General features: G+C 44.7%; 1 long non-coding RNA gene across 1 annotated transcript; it reads right to left on the minus strand.

Moving 5' to 3' along the window:
• Positions 1-2856: 2856 nt before the first annotated feature.
• LOC135978923 (uncharacterized) lies at positions 2857-8113 on the minus strand. Its single transcript, XR_010596264.1, has 2 exons — positions 6745-8113; positions 2857-4754 (listed from the first exon to the last, which is right to left on the minus strand). It is a non-coding gene; the product is annotated as an uncharacterized LOC135978923 (long non-coding RNA).
• Positions 8114-16895: the final 8782 nt, after the last annotated feature.

A 16895-nucleotide genomic window follows, 5' to 3' on the forward strand; every position in this document is an offset into this window, starting at 1 on the left:
ACCAGGACTTAAAATGTACATTTCGGGACTGTCCTACTCAATTAGGGATAGGTAGTCACCCTAGACACAATTGAGGTGAGAACCACAAAGGAGACATATGTGGCAGGATCTCATCTCTGTTGCTGGACTTTGTGTGAGTCAGCCAGTCTTGTTTCTCACTCATCGGTGCAATTCTGTTGTGCTTGGCTTGCACAATATTCCTAAAACTTTTTTTAAGCCTATCCTAAACGTGCTTTAAAACACAATTCATGCTGTTCCTCATTGAAAGATTCAGATGGTCATTGATTAGACTATCAGTGCCACACAGCAGGGAATCTCTTTTCCTCTGTGTTTGTAAAGCTCTGTACATCTAAACAACAACATTTGAGTTCTTAACATTCATTCTTTTATCCTTTGCCCTTCACTAGCTAGGACACTATGTAGATGAAGTGACCAAAGGTCATGATGTTCACTTTAAGAACAGCACTAGCATTGACCGCTTCAGAGAAAAAAGTCTTCTTGGATTTAGTTATCTTTTTTACTTCCTTGTAACATAAACAGAGGATAACAGCAAGTATGGTAATGGTGGGATGTAAATACTGCCCATAAAAGGAAGCCTTCAGAAGTGGAGGATTAAGCTTAACATCCAATCATCTTTACTTTACCATTTGCAGGTGCAGCTCTAGCTTTTTTGCCGCCCCAAGCAGGGCAGGCAGGCAGGCTGCCTTCGGTGGCAAGCCTGTGGGAGGTCCACCAGTCCCACGCCTTCGGCGTACCCGCCGCCAAATCCGCAGGACCGGCAGACCTCCAGCAGACAAGCCGCCGAAGGCAGCCTGATTGCTGCCCTTGCAGGGACTGGCAGGGTGCCCCCGCAGGACGCCCCCCACAGATTGCTGCCCCAGGCACATGCTTGGAGCACTGGTGCCTGGAGCCGCCGCTGACCATTTGACATCTATTTCATGTAGTGCAATTTCTTACACCGTTATCATTTTCCAGTCATGGTTTCCTTTTACCCTTCTCTCCTACAACCATTTCCTCCTCCCTCTCGCTCCTCATCAGATAAAGGAAAAGTAGATGGGAAAGCACAGAAAGCCACCAGAGCAATACAATCAGAAACCATTTCTAAAGTCTTCAAGTATATTCTCCTTCTTCAATCCTGCAGCAGCAGGCAAAGCTCATTCTCACAATCTTATTGCATTACAGCATCAGACTGCGTCTTTCGGTACTGCCTGGTGTAAGGGGTAGTGTGCAACTGCACCAAGAAATAATTGACTCAGACATAATTCCCTCCCTGCTCCTGACCTAGATCCTGGGGGGATAATTAATCTACTGCTGCCTCTTATGAGCAGCAGGTTGTTTCCTATGTACTGGCTCGGCTGTGCTCGCTGTACAAGGGGCATATGGAACCAAGGCTCTGACAATTTCTAGCTCCTCTCTGCTCATCCCCACACATCTGCACAGTGTGGGCAGGTGGAGTAGCAGCTTCACAAAGCCTGAATTCCTTCTGATGCTGATGTGGTGACCTGGGGAGGCGAGCAGCGAGGGTCTTACGTCCAAGGCTACCTCCTTTAGAATAATGGACAGAGAATTCCTTCATTTACTCCTTTTTTTTTTTTTTTACATTTTTCTGTTTGCTTTCCCATCCTTCTATGTTTATTTTTCCATCCTTCCATATGAACCTACTTTGGAGATCACTAAGCAGTTACATAGCTAATAACAAATAGCCTTCATTTGAAATAGCCTTGCAAATTTTTGTTTGACTTCTTGTCCCAGGTGAATAATTTCTTTTAATTAGCAAGTTAAATACCATTTGATTTTGTTTACCCACTATTGCCCCACATCATCATCTGTCACTTTGATATAATATAATAATACCATTCCTTTTGCCAGAGCTGGTGAGTTTTCATAGCAATTTTGGAAGTGGATTTAAAAAAAATTAAGGCCAAGATTTCCAGAAATGACTAGTGATTTTTGATGACCAACTTGATACACCTGACAAGAGGCTTGAATTTCAGAAAATGCTGAACACCCACCTTCTGAAAATCTGGCCCCTTAAAAGTGTCTCAAGTTGGCCACCCAACAACTGAGATCCCTCAAATCACTAAGCACTGTTGAAAGTCTTGCCCTAAAACTTTTGAAGAAGATTCTCACTTGCAAAGGTTTTGCAAGAGAGTTAGCAGTGTTATATTTGTGTTTACAGAATTGCATTTGGTTAATCTAGCTAATGATGAATGGCCACACATCCATTTTTCAGTCTATTAGTCAAGTAATATTGGGGCTCATGAATGAACTGCTAGTTGTACTTGCTTGCCACTTTCAGAAGAGCATTATTTGGTAACACATGCATTAGTCACTCAGTGCATTATGTCCCTTTGCAGTCTGAGCAATATTAGGAACCTTCGCAGTCTCTCCTACACATGTTCCAGTCAAGTAGTTTTTTGCATACAGCTTGCCTCATGGAAGCCTGATTATATGAGAAGTCAGCAGGTGGCTGCTAGAATTAAGACATTAGGCAGCATATATTCTGGTTTGTTTAAATGGTTTGCTGCCAAGGAATGGACCTGAAACTCTGACTCATTCAAATGTTAACATTTTTCTTTGGTATTACATGTTGCTATGTTTCCAAATGGAGTTTTACAAGCTAGACTAAAAAGTGGTGGAGTTTAATCCTCTGGGGAGGAAGGAAATCATTTCAGAATTCAGAAATTAGTTAAGATGTAGTGTATATTAAAATATGTGGAACCAAATTGACCTCAGTTACACCACTGTTGCTCTGAAATCACTGTGCAATCTTCATCTGGCCCTCTTGTACAAATGCATTATTCATTACATGATCACATTGTGGTGACGACACAGGAAAGGAAACAGAACGCCAGGTTTGTTGGTAGCCAGAGAGCTTTACAAGCCTCCTGCAAAAAGCCTCCCAGGAAAACTTTCCTGGGGTTTTTATTTCTCTCCTTACTTTGTTTACAACTCTTCTTAGTGGTTACATTCTTGCGCATAGAAAAGCCAGGCAGTATACATGCACATAAGATAACGAACCCATCTCTTGAGCGCGTGAACACCAGCTGCGAGGGTACAATCAAATCAGCCAAATAAGTTTCCCAAACACAAACGCTGGATTGAAGGTCACTCCTGCCTCGTAGCCATGGGAGCAGTTTGCCGCACCTGTGGGCTAGCGATTCAGGAGCTATGCATCCCTACATCCCCCCCTGTTTTATTATATAAATGCGGTGTTTAAACAAAGCACTCTCGCAGGGTAGCATACACAATGCCACTAGATTGGGTATACATTAAACAAAGCAGCAAAGTAAAACATCAAACATCAAAACTAAGACCCCATACTATAAAAGGGTCTTCATCCACTCTAAGGGTGGCTATGACTAGATATAATCCCACCAAGGAGGAAAAACGTCCTGGCGGATAACTTAAGCATAACATTTTAGCATATCAATTTGCTATTACATGCAAAACTATTATCAGTAAGTTTAAAACAGCACATTTCTTTCACTGTCTCACATCCCAGATGTTGCTGGGTGGTTTACAGACAGGAACAAGGCAGGTACTTAACAGACCTTGCATGTCTTGTAATATGGTGTCATTAACATACACATAGCTGTCATTAACTTGAAAAAGTAAGTGTCCTGTCAGGTGTAATCCCAGGAGCACTGACTAAAATTAACTGGGCATACCAGGTAGTCTAATTTCCCAGATGTTTTGGTGAATTACTCAATCCCACATGCATCCTCCCCATGGACCCAGCAGGATTCGGTATGTGGGAGGCCACACCCCCTCAACCGGTCCATATGCTTGGAAGGAGCATTGAGAACGTTTGCACTTTTACCCAGAAAGTCTCTAAGTATGTCTCCATGGCCGCAGATCAGATGGTACTCCTGATGTGTCTGTAAGGGCAGTGGGCCAAGCCTGAACATGCTAGATCCCACTGCAATGCCTTCCCAGCCTCAGTGATATACAATACCATCTCTGTCAGCAACTTCTGGGTCATTGTCTGTATTTTGATGTGTTACAGGGGTAATAGTGTAATAAAGAAGATAGCAGGGGCAATGGCAACAAGGTGCCTTTGGTACTTATCATTTAAAATCCAATTAGGGAAGGCAATACATACTGAAGGACTTATCCAAAACACAGGGCGCAGCCTGTAGAATAAACCCCAAAATCCAATCAATACCACGTTCCCAAGCATGGGTTCCACAAATTTCTTCCTGCCAGTGTATAATTTTTTGTTTCTTCACCAGGGTTAGTTCTTAATGTCTCTTTTAGTCAGGAATTCCTGGACTTTGTGGTTTCAATGAAGCAAGTGTTCCTTCTTCTCTTTTCCTGAAACAGTGTGGTTTAGCATCATACAGGGGAGAGGTTACTAGCACATCACCCTGTAATGGTTTTGTGTCTTTTAGAAAAATTCAAAGCAACAGTAGGTCTGTCAGTGGACAAGGGAGAGGTTACTAGCACTTCACCTTGTCTTTTTTTCCTTTTTCCTGCTGTCCAGATGGCACAGCAGAACTAGAAGGAGAAATAGGCTTATCATTAGTCAAAAGGTCCTCCCGAGGTGGAGGGGTCTTTTTGCAGTGAAAAGCATGGGTCCAGGCAGTCAGTCCTTGGCACTTCACAGCGGTGTTGGTGGTTAACAGGACTTGGAAAGAGCCTTTCCAGCATGGAGCCAAAGCAGTCTTTCGTTGATGGACTTTACATAGACTCAGTCTCCTGGTTTCAATGAATGGCAGGGGTGCTAGGATCTTTGGGTAGCACTTCTCTACCTGTGAGAAAAGAAACCTAACACATTTCATTAATGCCTGGCAGTGTTTTGCAAATTTCATTGTTGCTCGGGCACATTTAAGCCCCCCCTTGTCTTGGGGGTCAGCCAAGTTTTGGCTGTGGCCTTGGATGAGCCTGCAAGCTGTATTTTCCTCTCAGTTAACTCATTCTGTGCTTTTTCCTCTTCTCCCTTTCTCGGCTTCTTTTAACCTACAAAGGAAACCTTCACTCTTGCAGTAAAATAACTTTATTACAGAGCTTTGGAGCAACAAACCGGGACAAGCACACCCACTTTTGAGGAGTGCACTCGGTACAACCTCAGGTGTCTAATTGCTTTCCTCCCTCCCCAGCCCTCTGGCTAGAAATCTGAGGTAGACAGAAGGATCCCATGGGCAATATGGGGAGTGGGTTAACCTTCCATGTCCTTGCTTCCAAAGACTGTTGGTATGCAATTCTTAACAACAATTTTTGCCATAAAACACAAAAATAATCCCTATTGTGCCAGTAAATGCATGGTACATTGAATGCTGTTTAACTGGCATCCGTTTTCTCTGATGATCTGAAAAACAAAAGAACAGAGGTCTACCCCTTCTGGGCAGTCAGTCATTGCTTAAAATGTTTCCTTGTATTTGTTCATAGGCAGCCCAGATTTCAGTGGCTTCTACCTTATTAGTTAGAAACTTGCATTAATACAAATGCTTTCTGGCTTGCTTCCAAATCCAAAGCTATCCACAGCTTAAAGATTTTTACTTAAAAGGGACACAATTAACTTTCCCAGTCTTTTGATTGCCTTTTACTTCTAACTCCTGCTTTCAAACACACAGTGATCTGAACAAGACAACACAACCTATATTGGTAGGTTTGCATTTCCTTTACCTCTGCTACAATATACACTGCACATATTCTGGGGAAAAGCGGCCACTGCGCAACCCATACGGGCTCATCAGTGAGCCAACGGAGGGGGAGGGCCGTACGCCTAATCATCAATATGGATGATGGCAGTTAAAGCAGTTCCCCTGAGGCTTCTGCCCCTTGTGCAGGGCAGCTGCCAGCAGGGCCATCTGATGGGTTTGAGTGCCTACATCAGTACACGCCTGCAGCAACTCCGCCAGGGTCGAAGGACTTCGAGGACTCGCTCGCAGCAGGGACCCTGCGAAATGCGCGACGGGCACACTGGCCAATGATGGGAAAAGCTACCTGGGGCGTGCCCACCGCCTGCTCGGGGATGCTCGAAAACTGCCCTGTGCCATATAACTGCTCAGCGAGATAGGCCCCCCCACCTTGTGCTGCTGCTGCAAGCGCCTCTCGCTGGTACTCGCTATCCCACACAACGTATTGCGCGGGAGACAGCACCATGCGACATATGTCTTTCCAATCTTGGGGGAGCAAGTGATAACCGTTAGACACACCTTTCAAGATCCCCCGGAGCTCGTGCAGAACCGAGTAGGGGAGAGCCTCCCAGTCCACTACTCGCCCCCCGTTTCCATTATTTCGCTTAGAGACGGGGAACGCCTCGAACCCACACTTGGATTCCTTGTCGGTCAAGAGACCGGCCTTGCACACCGGCTGCACCGCCGCGGCGACAGCGCCCCCCTGCCCGACCGGTAGGCATGGGGGCGCCGCCACGGGCGGCGGCGCAGGGGGGGTCAGCTGCGGGCAGGAGGGGGGTGGCCCATCACCTGGGGGCAAAGGGGAAACCGGCTTAAAGCCGTCGGGGCCGAACCCCTCCAGTGCCTCCTTACAACGCTGCCAGAGCAGCAGGTGCTGAACTGGGGCACGGGGTTCACTATACAAGGTGATCCCAATCCGTATCCAATCAAAAAGCTGTAAAGACCCGCAGTCAGGATACCAGGGGCACTGGCGATCTATTTCCCTTAGAAGGTCCTCAATATGAGCGACCGGGACAGCAACACATGATCGCTGCCTTATAATCTTTTGTAACTCTCTTGCGTGCTCCTTCTGGGCACTGGAAAGTTTCCCCCCCATACTCACGAATAAGGGGCGGCAAACAGCCGCGGGCGCGCTCGGCGTATCCAGCCGGTGAGTAGAGGGGTATCACGTCGGGGTCACCAGCTGTGGTGACAACACAGGAAAGGAAACAGAACGCCAGGTTTGTTGGTAGCCAGAGAGCTTTACAAGCCTCCTGCAAAAAGCCTCCCAGGAAAACTTTCCTGGGGTTTTTATTTCTCTCCTTACTTTGTTTACAACTCTTCTTAGTGGTTACATTCTTGCGCATAGAAAAGCCAGGCAGTATACATGCACATAAGATAACGAACCCATCTCTTGAGCGCGTGAACACCAGCTGCGAGGGTACAATCAAATCAGCCAAATAAGTTTCCCAAACACAAACGCTGGATTGAAGGTCACTCCTGCCTCGTAGCCATGGGAGCAGTTTGCCGCACCTGTGGGCTAGCGATTCAGGAGCTATGCATCCCTACATCACATGCTCTATGTTCCACCAGAGGAATGGTGAGACTCAGGAATCTTGAGTTCCATTCCAGGTTCTGGATGGTAGCACGTTCTATTGGGTATAGACCTTTTCACCCTGTTCCTCCCAAGTCTGGTCGTGTCTCCCATCCCCTCCAGCCTGTTCCTATCCCAGTCCTGTCTCTTCCCCCTACCCACTCCTCATACCAGGATCCTTGCCCAACCAGTCATAGTCTCCCACTCCAGGCTCCCTGTCCAAGCCTCAGTCTTTCCCTCATGCTAACTTTTAGTCCCAGTCTCCCTCCCTGGGATCCTCATCCAAACTCAGTCTCCCTCCTTGCCACTAGCTCCTTATCCAGCCAGCTCAAGTTCCCATACACACCCCTTGGCTCCTCATGCAAACCATTCTACCCTCACATAGCATCCTCTGGTCTCCTTCCATAGCATACACATACCCCAGTCTGGATTTTGTCCTCTCTGTATTCAAGCCAGGCTGTTGTCTCCTCCATGCTGCCTGATCACCAGCAGGGGGAGCATTGAGAGCACAGGAAAGACAGTCTTGTTGCTCTGGGGTCCTGTGCTAAATGCCAAAGTTACCTGCAGATTCATAGATTCCAAGGCCAGAAGAGATCATTATAATCGAACCTCCTGTACACCACAGGCCATAGAACTTCCAGTGGTTAATTACTGTTGTTCCAATGGTTAATTACTCACTGTTTAAAAATTCACACCTTATTTCCAGTCTGAATTTGTCTAGCTTCAACTTCCAGCCACTGAATCATGTTCAAGTCCTCATAGGTGGTGAGTTATGTGGGCCCATGGTGCCTGTGCTCCACCAATATTCAGGAACCCAACTCCACCAGTGTCTGGGCTTACATTTTCAGAGCCATCCCATCCATAGGACAGACCAGAGCAACCACCCTGGGCCCAACACTTTGGGGTGGTCCCATGCTTCACAGAGATGTGGGGTCCAGGGCGGCCTGGGAGGTTAGCAGGGGGCCTGGCGCCAGCAGCAGCGAGTGACCTGGCCCCAGGCAGCCCTCCCCCTAGGCCTCTTCCCCACCCCTGCTCTGGCCCCTCCTTGCCCTCATTCTACCCTCCCCCAACCCCCCTTTCCAGCTTCCACCCCCTTCCCTGCATGACACTGGCAGGATGAGGCAGAGCAGAGCAGGGTGAGGTGGGGCTGGGTCACTCGCTGCTGCCAGTGCCAGCCCCCTCCCCAGGCTGCCCTGGACCCCGCATCCCCCTGAAGCGTGGGGGCCCCCATAGCGCAGGGCCTGTGGCGATTGCCCCGGTCTGTCCTATGGATGGAACAGCTCTGCTTGGACCTGTTCTGGGCACCACCAAAAATTATACAAATCTGGTGCCCTTCCAAGTCCTTGCATTAAAGCCTGGAGGTGCTAGAGCTCCTTAATGAAACACTTGTGTGTATTCTTTCCCTAATCTCCTTTTCAGAAATGGCTGAACCATTTTTGCTGAAACTTTCTAAATATATTCAGCCTGAGGCAGACACCAGGCCTGGAAAATTTCAGCCCTAATAGTTAGTTCGGCAAAGTTACAAGGAACTGAAAACAAGATCTTATAAGGGAAAGTGTAAGGCAACCTTAAGTATAGGCAGCACTACTAGTTCATCCTACAATATTTATAACACATTTTGATATATTTGGAAGAATGCCATTAGATAAGTGCAAATTATTATTACTAACACTCAGCCCAAAATCAGTGCTGAATATTAAATAAACAGGTTGATTGGATGTTGTCCATCTTGAAAGCCCAACACCAGAAAATATCAACTAGTCCAACACACCGCGTGTAAACATTAAGCCTGGAACAACACTGAAATGACTGCTGGTTTAGTTCCCAGACTTCATAGCCAACAGCTAGTTAGCTGCCAGCATTCAGTTGGAATCTTAACATGGTAAATATTCTACAAGTATCAGTATTTAACCCAGAAATAAGTTAAATGTTGCTAGAATATGCAAACTTCTGTACAGGAGGTCCGATTATAATGATCTCTTCTGGCCTTGGAATCTATGAATCTGCAGGTAACTTTGGCATTTGTACAAAGGACTGGGTGACATAGGATCTAGGATCTGCAATCATCTCTATGACAGTCTCCCACCCTGCTTCTCCTGTGCTGAGCAAAACTAGGCCAGAAGGGAGAATTTAACCCTACCATACTATGCGATTTTGATTTCGGTGTTTGATTTAAACTTGACACTATCCTACAGCCCTAGTGTTCATTTAAGTTTTGTTTACATTAGGGAAAATTCCTACCATTGCTAATGCCCATTCAGATACATCAGCATTAGCCATGTTGGGAGCCTTAATGTAGACAGCGCTCTGGCAACTGGTTTCTGATCTCATAAAACAAAGCCAATTAACTATAGATCATAATCACATCTTTGTATTGGTTTTTCAGGGTTTTGTTTTTGTTTTAAAAGAATCTATAGGAAAGGTCTTATTTCCACTAGGCTGTTAGCCACCAGTGTAGCTGCACCAATGCAAACTCCCTAGTGTAGACGGAATTTGCGCCAGAGTAAGATGCAGAAGTACAAGTCAAGCTGCATCTGCATTTATTGTATCTACGCTATGGGTTTGCACTAGTACACCTACACCACTGGCTAAAATCCCAGCGCACACAAATTACAAGAACACTTTCTTCAGCTACTAACTTTTATAGAAACAAGCATGCATCTGCCCACTCTACCATGAGTGTTATGTGGGTGACAATAGCTATGTCACGCATTGTGCTATAACAATAGACGGCTGACTTTTTAAGAAAAATTATGGTAATAATGAGTCAAAAAAAACACCACTGCTCTGATAACAGGAAGAGACACTCATAATAAGCATTTTGCATATTTGTACTTATTTCTTGTATTCAGGCTATATATTTAAGGTATTTGAATACAAATTTCTGCAGCTGAAAGTATTATGATACTAAAAATACAGGAATAACTATTAAAATTGGGAACCAGACCCCCATCTGATCTTGATGGAAGTACATCAATTTATACCAACCGAGAGTCTGGCCTTCTAATGAAATGTTCCATGGTCTCAGAAATATTTCTCATTCTAAAGCTAGGATATACTGCAAATCCCACTGTAAACTATAGAAATACCCATCTTTCCAGTGTAAATACTTCTTCATGGTGGTATATACCAGTACATTTAACTTCAGAAATTGATACATTACTACACAGAACATTTATGTATTAAACATACTCAGCCAGATTCACCAGCATGCTCTGCCTTGCTGTGGTGACAAAGCAGCCATAAACCCCATTTAGCCACCCTGTTCAGATGGGTTTCAACTGCTTTGAGTCACATGGGCCATTCTACCACATGGTTTCAATGGGCTCAATTCTCCACTGCCTTACACCTTGTGCAGTCATTGACCCCTGTGCAACATGAGTGTCAGATGCTTCCAGATCAGAATGGTGGCATTGGACACCCATTTTTCATAACTGCAAACAACTACACTAGGTAGAAAGCAGAAGAGAATCAAGCCATTTATATTTGAATTTTATAACCGAGTTTGAGAGCCTTTGTAACTAGTTACCATGTGCTCTAGAAATCAAGCAATTATTACTTGCTCGTACACGAGTTCGGTGCATCAGCACATATTCATCATATACAGAACAATCCCCATGTGAGTGGATCTTTTGTGAGTTTTGTACAGAGCGCACACGGTCTCCGGTTTAAATTGCTCGCCACAGAATTTTAACCCTCACATTATGCCTGATCAGCACAAAGCTGCACTGGAGGCTTGTAACAGAGCAAACGTACCAGCCAGCACATTCCCCTCACAGTTGGGTGTTATGTTGCAGCAACTCTGCCTCCTTTTCCCCCCACAAGACAGTTTGGCCCTGCAACGGTCTGCCTCTTCTCACAGGGGCAGCCCAAAGCCAAGTCATTCATAATCTCCTTCAATAGTAGTAAAGAATCCCACAGGCCAAAAGTCCCATGTCCCTGTATCACATCATGAACACCAGCTCTGGCCTGTGCTCTTTAGTCCTTGCCCCTCTTCCTCAGGGAGGCTTTTCTAGTCCCCTTCCTAGGGCTGGTAGGGAAAGCCAGAGCTGCCCTCTTCTCAGTTTTCCTGTCCAGGGTGCTGTGTTTAAACAGCTAAAACCTGTTCTGTAGAAGCCCTGGCTGCTTCCCACCTCTGCCTGTCTACAAACACCTTTCCCAGGACTACATATTCCACTTCTTTCTCTCTCTCAAAGCCTGACTCCTCAAACAGCTTCAGGCTGATCGACTGCTGAAAAGCCTTCTCCTAGCACTTTCCAGCCTTTCTGGTAGCTACCTAGAATCTCTTTACCCCTGCTGCCCTGAAGGTAGAGTACCATATATATGCCCTACAATAGCTCTCTCCTTTCAGTCCTCCCTAGTTAGCCCTACAGTCCTTCCTTCACAGGACCAATACACTCTGGTTCTCCCCACCTGGGTCTAATCATTAATTACTTGTCTCCCTTCCAAGTACCATAGAATGGGCTAGCTGGTTCCCCTTAACTCTGTCACTACCATTATGAGGTTTATACACCCCATCACAAAGCTGTTTAGAGCCAACTACCCGAGGAAAGACTATCCACCTTGGATGTCCCCAGCAGGCTCTTCTGGAGCATGGAAACTAGAACTGCTTGTGGTGTCAGGAGCAACAAGGAACTCAAATAGAGCTAGACAACATTTTCATGCTAATAATTTATTCACCAAAAAAATGCATTTTTCAGGGCACTAAAACTATTTGTGAATTCAGAGAATTATTCAGCAAATAGTTTTGGCTGAAAAAAAGTGAAAACAAAAATTTCATAAATATTTAAATGGTTTATTTCTACCCAAACTAAAATGTGAAGGGCCTTTTTATTTGAAAAAAACCCCCAAACACGCACACAAAAAACTTTGAAACTTCTGAAAACTTCTAAAAACTTGAAAAACTTCAAACTTTAGTTTGAAACTAAGCAATTTTTTTCAAACGTTTTTGGTTCAGCCACTGAACCTAAAAAAATCCATTATTTGCTCAGTTCTAGACTCAAACAGCTTTGAAAGCCACTTATTCCTTTGGATAGTCCTCTGCCGGGTACATTATTCCTTAAATAACCATGTTCTCTGGAGCTTATATTAGCATTCATCGAACACATTATGCTGTGTGTTCTTAGTGGTAAAGCACAAGAAGCAAGCTCCCCACAGACTAGGACACTGTGACACACCAACTCCAAGGGGCACCAGACCCTGCTATAACAACAGATGCAAAACCTGCATTTATATCTCAATTACTATGATGATCAATACCCTTCACAACACACTGTTCAAGATTCTTAGTTCTTATACATGCCTATTCCAGCAAGTGGTGTACCTCATCCAGTGCACCAAATGCCCCAATAACAACCATGTGGGTGAAACCAGACAGTCATTATGCTCTCAGATGAACTCGCACAGGAAAATGATAAAAGACAAGAACACCCTATCACCCGTGGGTGAACACTTGTCACAAAGCCATCACACTATGTCAGTTCTCTCCTCATCCTCAAAGGAAACCTGAACAACTCCTTCAAAAGACAAGCCTGGTAACTTAAATTAATAACTCTGCTAGACACCAAAAATCCTGGACTCAACAGAGACACTAGTTTTATGGATAATACAACAATCTGTAACCCACTAACCCTCCTTTGTCATACAACTGCAGAGGTGTTAATTGCCCACTTCACTTTAACTGGTCTCCTGCAACATGTGTTAATCCCTTATGTTTAACAATCTGTCTTGTTTTATATTTAGCTGTGGCACTCTTGGCTTGTCTACAGCTGAACTGCCACTGTAGCACTTCAGTATAGACATAACCTCCACCAGTGGGAAGGATTCTCCCATCAGTGTAGGTCAAGGGTTCTCAAACAGGGGGTCAGGAGCCCTCAGGGAGTTGTGAGGTTATTACATGGGGATCGTGAGTACATGCCTGCCAGCTCGCTAGTAAGTCTGCTGTGAAAAGTGATATTAACAAACATACCACTTTTAGAATAGCGTTAAATATAAATGTGTTTTTAATTTATAAGAGGGGGGTCACAGTCAGAGGCTTGCTGTGTGAAAGAAGTCACCAGTACAAAAAGTTTGAGACCCACTGGGTAATCCACCTCCCCAAGAGGTAGTAGCTATGTAAATGGAAGAATTCTCTCATCAACATAGAACTGTCTGCACCTGAGGTTAGGTTGGCTTAACTATGTTGCTCAAGGTGTGGGTTTTTCACACCCCCGAGTGACGTAGTTAAGATGACCTAATTTCCTACTGGTTTCAGAGTAGCAGCCGTGTTAGTCTGTATCAGCAAACACAAGGAGGAGTCCTTGTGGCACCTTAGAGACTAACAAATGTATTTGGGCATAAGCTTTTGTGGGCTAAAACTCACTTCATCCGATGCACAGAGTGGAAAATACTATAGGCAGGTATAAACACATAGCACATGAAAAGATGGGAGTTGACCTCCCCACTTGGTAAGGCAACTCCCATCTTTTCATGTTGTGTGAATTTATACCTGCCTACTGTATTTTCCACTCCGTGCATCGGGTGAAGTGGGTTTTAGCCCACGAAAGCTTATGCCCAAATACATTTGTTAGTCTCTAAGGTACCACAAGGACTCCTCGTTGTTTTTGCTAATTTCCTATTGTAGACCAAGCCTCTGATTATTTTTTCCAGACCTGAAGAAGAGCTCTGTGCAGCTTGAAAGCTTGTGTCTTCCAGAAGTTGCATCAACAAAAGATATCTCACCTACGTTGTCTCCCTCAGATAATCGGCAATGCCAGAGATCCACCACTAAGGGGCACTCAGCTGCTATCCTTTCCAACTGTCCACTCTGACAGATTTCCTATTTTATTGCTAGATGAGTTCCTTTTTTTAAAAGTTCTGTAGCTCCCCTCTTCTGAAGACTTTGGGCCAGGTCAGTCCAGTCCAGGCTGTCAATGGAATTGCACAACAGAGCTGAATTTGACCATTTTGTGAGGGATGTGAAGCTGGTGCTTAGACATCAGAAGAGTCCCTGCTGTACCGTCTTGGGTCTAGAAAATACCAGACAGCAGCCATAGTATGAAAACAAAACTCTTTTTAACCCAGATATGGATTCTACTGCAATATTTTAGCAAGTTTTTTCAAGGATGAGCTCAACACTATACGGTGAGGGAGAGAGCTAGAAAGCTATTTGATTGGGAGATGCTATCATTTCTTTGTCACCGATGCTCTTTCATGTATGGATGGATTTGAGGATTAAGATTTAGGAGCATTATGAGAAACCACTTAATCCTATTGCCCATTTTCCAACAGGGCATGCTGTATTTGAATGGTACTCATTCAGGGGTCAAATCCCTCTCCCCAGTATTGGGTTTGTCAGATAGCACTGATCGGGATGATGATGAAAAATGATAATCAGCTTATTCATTTGATTTCAGCAGATCAAGAACCTTGCTCACCATCGAGGTTTAGCACCTTCACTTGTATTCAGCAAGGCTTTAAGCAAGCCCTGGTCATCGTCAACCAGGTATGTGTTTCTCGTACAGTGTACCGAGTGCATATAGAAATAATCTAGTACTAAGGATCCAGGACAATATTAAATGGCTTAAATATCAGAGACTGAGATCACGTCTAAACACAGGAATAGAGAAATTCCAGGCTACTATCAAATTAACGCTGATTCCCTTGGTGGCCTTGGCAAGTCACTTTCCTGCTCTATGCCTCAGTTTCCCATCTATAAAAAGGGCGCAGCAATAGTTTCTTGTCTCACAGGTGCTTTGGTGAGGATTAATTAACTAACAACTAGATTGGATAATGGCTTTTCCTTTCAGGAAACTCTGAATGTTTCTTTTCCTCCTTCTCTTTACAAGTAGCAAAGCCACTGGGACAGTGGCTTATTATAGAATATCAGGGAAGGGACCTCAGGAGGGCATCTAGTCCAACCCCCTGCTCAAAGCAGGACTAATCCCCAGACAGATTTTTACCCCAGATCCCTAAATGGCCCCCTCAAGGATTGAACTCATAGCCCAGTGTTTAGCAGGCCAATGCTCAAACCGCTGAGCTATCTCTCCCCCCATGAGCTTGATAGCATGTTATCCTGCAATAGTCCTGATCCAATGCCCACTGAAATCAATGCAAAACTCCCACTAGTCTCAGTGAACTTGGATTAGGCTCCTAGTGAAGTCATTTTATCCATTGAACAAGTTCATGATAAACAGAGGATCTCTGTGATCTGAATTGCAATTAGCACATTGGAACACATTCTGTTTCACTATATCTCAGTCCCTAATAAGCAGGCCAAACTGAACTGTATGTTGTGCCTGTATGGTACTGTAAGTCCAGGTTCCAGGTGTGCTCATTACATCTGAAAGCAGCTACCTAAATAAAGTAGGAGGGACTACCACCTCCGAGGAGTTGGGATAATATACATTCAGGTACTTTACCATCCTTCACTCAGGGATTAAATGTAGTGTTCTCTATGCCCTCTGAGTTAATTATTCCTTAATTACATCTCTCCTCAAAACAGGTGCGTCACTACCTTCACTTTCCTGATGTGAACGTCAAAAGCTGTCAGATTTTACCAGATTCTTCTTTCACTGGTAACAATCCTGAGTGAAGTCTTAATAACAACCCTGTTCTACTCCTCCACAAGTCGTCATTTCAGAACATAAAATTATTGTGCAGTTCAACAAGCTGAAGGGTACATGTATTTCTTAAATTCTAAATAAGCGCCCATGAGTCATCTGCTTGTTTTGCTATAGCACGGTAACTTACTAAGTCTTCGCCTCCTGTTTTAACATTGTACTAGAACCCATGTGAGCAAAGAGAAAAAACTCCAGACTGTTGGAGCTCCGATTTCAGGATCGGAGAGAATAAAAACTTTGTTCATAAAAGTTATAGCCATTCTGGGGCATGATCTCCCTGGGATTTACAGATAGATCTCCTCTTTTTGTTTCAGTGACAAGCCTCATTTATCTTAACCATACTTATGTCAGTCTCAGGAGGACATGGTGACATCCATGTGTGTTACTGGTGTAAGTAGGTAATCTGAAGATCATACCTGGCCCTTAGATGGATTTACAGGTGATGGGGGAGTGTTCATGGAGGATTACCCCCTCCACACACACACCACCCACAAAGGGCCAGACATAGCTGCAGCCCCTGCACTCCCCCAAGTGCAAGGACTGCTTCCATTCAATGCACCACAGAGAATAATACACCAAAGGTGATGTGAAGGGTTGGAGGAGGTTGGCCAGGCCCCGTTCTCCTCTGCCCCTGAGGTACAATCCTTCCCAGAGCTCCCACACCTCCACACGCAGGCCAGTGCCTTTAAGGTACATTCTGGTCTTTGCAGTGCAGCCAACGTGAGGCATGATAGTGCATGTCCACAGAGCCATTGGGGTGTCTGTCAACTAGAGCTGGTTGAAAATTTTCATTTGAAACCTTTTTGAGGAAAAACATTGTTTTTCTTAACCAAAACCTTTTGCAAAAACTTGGTGTTTTCCCCCAATATTTTGAGTTTTTGCTGAAACTGAGAATTTCAAAATGTTCTTTCTCACCATTTTTACTTTATTTCTTTCTGCCACTGATGAGTGAAATAAAATTAATTATGGCTAAGGGTTTTTGTAGGGGAACATAACAGGGTGGCTGGTCCCTAAGGATATGTCTACCTTACAATTAAACACCCACAGCGGGTCTGTGTCAACTGACTTGGGTTTGCAGGG

The sequence above is a fragment of the Chrysemys picta genome, unplaced genomic scaffold (assembly GCF_011386835.1).
Source record: "Chrysemys picta bellii isolate R12L10 unplaced genomic scaffold, ASM1138683v2 scaf540, whole genome shotgun sequence".
In the NCBI taxonomy this organism is placed as follows: Eukaryota; Metazoa; Chordata; order Testudines; family Emydidae; genus Chrysemys; species Chrysemys picta.